The sequence below is a fragment of the Mesoplodon densirostris genome, chromosome 3 (assembly GCF_025265405.1).
Source record: "Mesoplodon densirostris isolate mMesDen1 chromosome 3, mMesDen1 primary haplotype, whole genome shotgun sequence".
Taxonomy (NCBI): Eukaryota; Metazoa; Chordata; class Mammalia; order Artiodactyla; family Ziphiidae; genus Mesoplodon; species Mesoplodon densirostris.
The window spans coordinates 155,444,020-155,451,236 of NC_082663.1; positions in this window are offsets into that span (position 1 = coordinate 155,444,020).

Below are 7,217 nucleotides of genomic sequence, written 5' to 3' on the forward strand. Positions count from 1 at the left end.
TAGATAAATAAATAAATAAATGGATGGAAAAAAGATGTACCATGGTAACATAAAAATGGAAATAGTATCTATTTGTGCTCATTTCATATGGTTCCTATAGGACTAAAACCAAAAGGATAGGAAAAACATTTATAGACTATAGAATACTGTATAAATCAAGAATATAGGGTATAAATCAAGAAATGGTGAAAATAACAGCTACTTTATATAAATTACCTTATTTAATCCTCACAACCATTCTTGGGAAGTTAGGTATTAGTATTTCAACTCATAGATGAGACTACAGAGAATACCTAATTTGTCTACCTATACAGGGAATCCCAGGGTCTAAATTCAATCTGACTCTGCAGGCAAGCATTGTCACACAAGTCATATTGTTCTCATGGGTGCAATTATTGTGAGGACACACAACATAACTTAAATGTTCCTAAAAATAATTTGAAAAAATATTTTAAAAATAATAGCAAGATCTTTAAAAATTAAACTCCTCTATTAATGACATACTCTAATCACTTAGGCCTGTTATTATCAATCATTCTCAAAACTGTACCTACCCATGTTGCCTTTAGTTAAGAGTAAATCCAGCAGCGTTTAAAAGCACTGGGTTTTTTTAAAAAAGGTATCTAAATTGGAAGGGAAGAGGGAAAACTGTCATTATATGCAGATGACAATGATACTCTATATAGAAAACCATAAAGGCTCCACACAAATGCTATTAGAACTGATAAATGAATTCAGCAAGGTAGCAGGATATAAGATTAACATACAGAAACCTGTTGCACTTCTTTACAGTAATAATGACATATCAGAAAGAGTAAGTAAAAAACCAATTCATTTTATAATCACACCAAAAACAAAAAACAAAAAACCTAGGAATAAACCTGACCAAGGAGGTGAAAAACGTATTTGCTGAGAACTGTGAAACATTGATAAAAGAAACTGAAGATGACTCAAAGAAATGGAAAGATACCCCATGTTCTCAAAGTGGAAGAATTAATATTGTTCAAATGTCCATACTACCCAAACCAATCTACAGACTTAATGCGAGCCCTATCAAATTACCCATGACATTTTTCACAGAATTAGAATAAATAATCCTACAATTTATACAGAACCACAAAAGACCCAGATTTGCCAAAGCAATCCTGAGGAAAAAGAACAAAGCTGGAGGCATAACCCTCCCAGAATTCAGACAATACTACAAAAGCTACAGTAATCCAAACAGTGTGGTATGGGCACAAAAAAAGACATGGATCAATGGAACAGAATACAGAGCCCAGAAATAAACCCACCCACTTATGGTCAATTAATCTTTGACAAAGGAGGCAAGAATATACAATGGAGAAAAGGCAGTCCCTTCAGCAAGTGGTGTTGGGAAAGCTGGACAGTCAGCTGCATGTAAATCAATGAAGTTAGAACACTCCCTCACACTATACAAAAAAATAGACTCAAAATAGCTTAAAGACTTAAATATAAGACATGACACCATAAAACTCCTACAAGAGAACATAGGCAAAACATTCTCTGACATAAATCATAGCAATGTTTTCCTAGGACAGCCTCCCAAGGCAAAAGAAATAAAAGCAAAAATAAACAAATGGGACCTAAGCAAACATATAAGCTTTTGCACAGCAAAGGAAACCATAAACAAAACAAAAATACAACCTATGGACTAGGAGAAAATATTTGCAAATGATGTGACCAACAAGGGCTTAATTTTCAAAATATACAAACAGCTCATACAACTCAATAACAAAAAACCCAACTACCCAATCAAAAAATGGACCTAAATAGACATTTCTCCAAAGAAGACATCCAGATGGCCAACAGGCACACAAAAAGATGCTCAGCATTGCTAATTATTGGAGAAACGCAAATCAAAACTACTGAGGTATCATCTCCACCAGTCAGAATTGCCATCATCAAAAAGTTTACAAAAAATAAATGCTGGAGCGAGTGTGGAGAAAAGGGAACCCTCCTACACTGTTGGTGGGAACATAATTTGGTGCAACCACTATGGAAATCAGCATGGAGGTTTCTCAAAAAACTAAAATAGAACTACCATATGATCCAGCAATCCCACTCCTGGGCATATACCCAGAAAAGATGAAAATGAATTCTAATTTGAAAGGATACATGCACCCCAATGTTCATAGCATCACTATTTACAATAGCCAAGACATGGAAGCAACCAAAGTGTCCATCGACAGATGAGTGGATACACACACACACACACACACACACACACACACACACACACTAGAATATTACTCAGCCATGAAAAAGGAATGAAAAATGGCATTTGCAGCAACATGGATGGACCTAGAGGTTATCATACTAAATGAATACGTCAAAGAAAAATATCATATGATATCACTTATATGTGGAATCTAAAAAGATGATACAAATGAACTTATGTACAAAACAGAAATAGACTCACAGACATAGAAAATAAATGGTTACCAAAGGGGAAGTGGGGTAGGGATAAATTAGGAGTTTGGGATTAACAGATACACACTACTATATATAAAATAAATGACAAGGACCTACTGTATAACACTGCGAACTATATTCAATATCTTGTAATAACCTATAATGGAAAAGAATCTGAAAAGGAATATATATATATACACATATATATGTATATATATTACTGAATCACTTTGCTGTATACTTGAAACTAATACTTCAATAAAAATAAAATTCAAAGCTCATGATAAAAAAAAGCAGCACTGTTTTTTTTAAGTTAAAAAAACCTTAATTTTCATTTATATTTGTAATGGGAAACATTTTAAGTCACTGGGAGGAGGGGGTGCATGGGAACTCCTCCAAATCTACAATTAATCTTTAATCTCATTACATGTAACTGCTGTTGATAGTACCTAAAGAACTAGACCTATGAGGTGTCTGCTCCTTTGGGATATTTAGGATTTAGGATTAAATATCCCAAAGGGACAACAAATTGTCCCTTTACAATTAAATCTAAGTTAAAGTCTTTTAATTATATATAACTTCTCCCCAGAATTGCAACATTTAAAAACAAACTAAAACCAGGAAAGGAGTGAATATAAGAAAATATATCTGAATAGTTGACCATTCTTGATTGGTTAAAAAAAGAAAAATTCTTTGAAAATTCTTTGAAAATTCTATTCCCCCTTCCAGTTTCAGTGAAATGTCACAATAAAAACTGCTATGATAGGGAGTCAAAAGTAGAATTCTTGGGCTTCCCTGGTGGCGCAGTGGTTGAGAGTCCGCCTGTTGATGCAGGGGACGCGGGTTTGTGCCCCAGTCTGGGAAGATCCCACATGCCGTGGAGCGGCTAGGCCCGTGAGCCATGGCCGCTGAGCTTGTGCGTCCGGAGCCTGCAACGGGAGAGGCCACAACAGTGAGAGGCCCGCGTACCGCAAAAAAAAAAAGTAGAATTCTTGATAGTTTTGTAATTCCTGGTGCCCTAAAGAGGAACAACTAACATTACTGGGAAAATTAAAAAAACATGAAGTCACCTGGGTTAAAGCATTTATAGAAAGCAAAGTAACTGCTATTTACTAGGGGTTAAAGCATTTATAGAAAACAAAGTACATAACTGCTATTTACTAGTGGGACTACTAAAAGCCAGGTAATCTGCTAGATTAAAAAAATTTTAAAATTTTTGGCTGTGTTGGGTCTTTGTTGCTGAGAGCGGGCTTTCTCTAGTTGTGGTGCACGGGCTTCTCACTGTTGTGGCTTCTCTTGTTGCAGAGCACGGGCTCTAGGTGCATGGGCTTCAGTAGTTGCAGTGTGTGGGCTCAGTAGTTGTGGCGCACGGGCTTAGTTGCTCCGTGGCATGTGGGATTTTCCCGGACCAGGGATTGAAACTGTGTCCCCTGCATTGACTATTAGATAACAGATATTATCCCTCAGTAATTCCAAGTAAGGAAGTACAGTTACTTTAAAGTAACTTACTCCTCCAAACACAGAGAAGACCTAGGACTAAAGATGAAACCATGCTGGTAAGAAGTCTGAGCTCTTTTAATTCATTGAACTGCTGCCCCAAAGAATTGAAAGACCGGTAAGAAATGAACAAAAAGAGTCGAGATGCTTCTTTATATTTCAATTTCAATCTACAGGTTTGACTAGATCCAATTTCAATTTTTTTGTTTTAAAGGCAGTGATACCCCACAGGTGCTGTGTATTTCCTATTGCATCACCTCAGACGCATATCAACACATCTATCTGGTTGCCAACCTGAGGTTCAGCCTGATCCCTTCACTATAAAGTTCTCCATCAGTTTTCCCCTCATGGTTTTAGCATCCACTGATGATTGGTGCCCAAATATATTATTTCACAAAGAGTAGCAACACAGTATATTTCTAACATCCCTTCTGTATTTATCAGAAGGAATACTATAAAAAAACTTCGTTAACTATCAGTTTACAGGATAAGTGGGGACTAGAGGAAAGGACACCACTCCAATGAAATATTGAATATGGGAAATTCTCTAAAGACAAATGACCAAGTTTCAATTAGCAAAGAAATAAAAAGAGGAGAAAAAAAGGCACATAGTGATTAAGAGATCTGAGACAAATTAGCTATGTGTGGACCCTGACTCGGTACTGATTCAAACTAATTTAAAATAACTCTTTAGACAATCATGAAACTTTATAGACCCTACCAGATAAGGAATTATTTTGTTAGGTGTGACACTCGCATTAGAAACTCATGGTAAAAGATATACAGTACAGAAATATGGATGAAATGGTAAATGACATTTGTACTTAAATGCAACAAGAAAATAAGTTGGGGAACTGATGAAACAAAATTTGCAAAATGCTTTTGATTTTTTAAGCTGGGCTATATATATTTAGAGGTTCATTATTCAACTTTTGCATGTTATTTTAAAAAATCACTGACATAAAACTGTCCGCAAAGGCTAGACTGGTCAAGGAGTTGTAAAGCCAACCTGACTTAAAACTTTACCTTCCCTCTATGAAAATATGGAAAAAATAAAACCAATTAACCAACTAATTGATCATCTGATCAATTAGTTGATCATTTGATCAACTCTTTTAAGAATTAAAATTGCTTCTACCTATTTATTTGCAAACGTGCAATCTACTAAGCCAACAATTACTGACGTTATTAATACTGTTAATGACTCATGAATTCTTCTGTTCTATTTGAAAAGGTTGCCTTTTTTTGTTGTTGGCTGCTTGGCATGTGGGATCTTAGTTCCCTGACCAGTGATTGAACCAGTGACCCCTGCAGTGGAAGCAGAGTCCTAACCACTGGACCACTAGGGAATTCCTTGAAAATGCAGCTTGTTAAACGAAGTACTAGATGTTCAAATTTACAAATTTTTTAAAACTTATTTATTTTTGGCTGTGTTGGGTCTTCATTGCTGTGTGTGGGCTCTCTCTAGTTGCGGTGAGTGGGGGCTACTCTTCGTTGTGGTGCGCAGGCTTCTCATTGCGGTGGCTTCTCTTGTGGAACACAGGCTCTAGGCATGCGGTCTTCAGTACTTGCAGCACATGGTCATGCGGTCTTCAGTACTTGCAGCACATGGGCTCAGTAGTTGTGGCTCTCGGGCTCTAGAGCTCAGGCTCAGCAGTTGTGGAACACCAACTTAGGTGCTTCACACCACGTGGGATCTTCCCGGACCGGGGCTCGAACCTGCGTCATCTGCGTTGGCAGGTGGATTCTTAACCACTGCACCACCCTGGAAGTCCCTGGATGTTTAAATTTAAAATACCTTACTTGCACCAAATTTTGTGGGAATCAGAAATTTCAAACTGGAAATGAGTTAAAAAGCCAGGCCACTAACTGACAAAGTGTTTCTTCATTCCAGGATGTCAAGGTAAGCTTAAATATAGGTTATTTGCCTATCTACTTAAAACAGAGTATATTTTCAAATTATCATATTTTAACCATTTTGATGGTTGAAGCTATGTATCAACTACTAGAGAAAAACGTGAGAAAAATGGAATCCAAGTAATTAAACTATTAGCCATTACATTCATTTCATCCCATTTCACAGAACCATGAACAAGAATCAAACTGAAGTTTTTAACTCAGTAAGGTGTATTATCACAAGAAGGCACAATGCTAGAATCTAGGACACCTGAGTTTAAGTCACAATTCAGCCGCAATTATTAGGAGTCGTGGCTGAGTCATTTCTAATTTCTCTAGCATCAAGCCCTTCAAGATTATTCAGAGGAATAGTTTTCAGTTGTACGAACTACAAAACTCCACTGGGTATTTTTCTACTGTCAACTGTGTAAGTCAATTTTATTCATCTACTCCAAAAATTTTGATGAATGCATGGATGAGAACACCTGAGCAAATAAGCAGTAGCAGAAAACACTGGAAATAACCTATTTAGCTGCACTTTTAAAACTAGGTTTGACGTCAATGGAATTTCTAGAAATAGTAAACTATGAGACATCAAATCATGAGGGAAAATACCCAGTTACAAACGATCCATATTTATACACTGGCCATTCTAAACCTTTCCTGTTAGTGCTGAAGCTCCCAACACTGTCAAATAAAAACCTGGCGCTTTCAGAAATTGAGTCCAGAAGTACAAGGAAAAAGGCAAATAAGAGTAGGAACCTGAGAGTTCACAGAAGATGGGAAGGAAGGTTAGCAGGAGACACTCATATGATACCAGAGGTACCATCCTCACCACTAAACTTTTCTTCTATCCTACCTAATTCACTGAAGTTTCACTTTAATTCCTAAACTTCCATGAATTAGGCCTGGGAACTAGCAAATACCCTTAGTGAAGAATGTAAATACTTTTCAGCAGGGAAAGGGGTTAGCAATCATTAACTTCTTAGTCAGAAAGAGTGTGGATATTTTTCTTTCCTCCTATATCCTGAGATCAGCTACTCCAAAGGAATGAGTTTCTGATGGGGGAGAAAGTAAACATTAATTTGGGAACCTGGAGCACTTGTAGGGAAAGGTCAGGAGGCTTCGGTAGTACAGTGGCACTAGCAGTATGGAAATGGAGAGGAAAATAAAGGATGGCTGACTTCTTAATCTCTATAACGAGATTGCTGTCTTAAGGAAAAACCTTTTCTTTACATCAAATGCTCCTTTAAAAAAAACCTTATAACATATAACATAGTTGAACTATATGTGGACTGCATCAGAGGCCTAAGCATAATTTATGCAGTGATTATACGGCAAAATTTATTTCAGCTTTCTTAAATTCCTAGTCAATATCAGGAACATAGCTT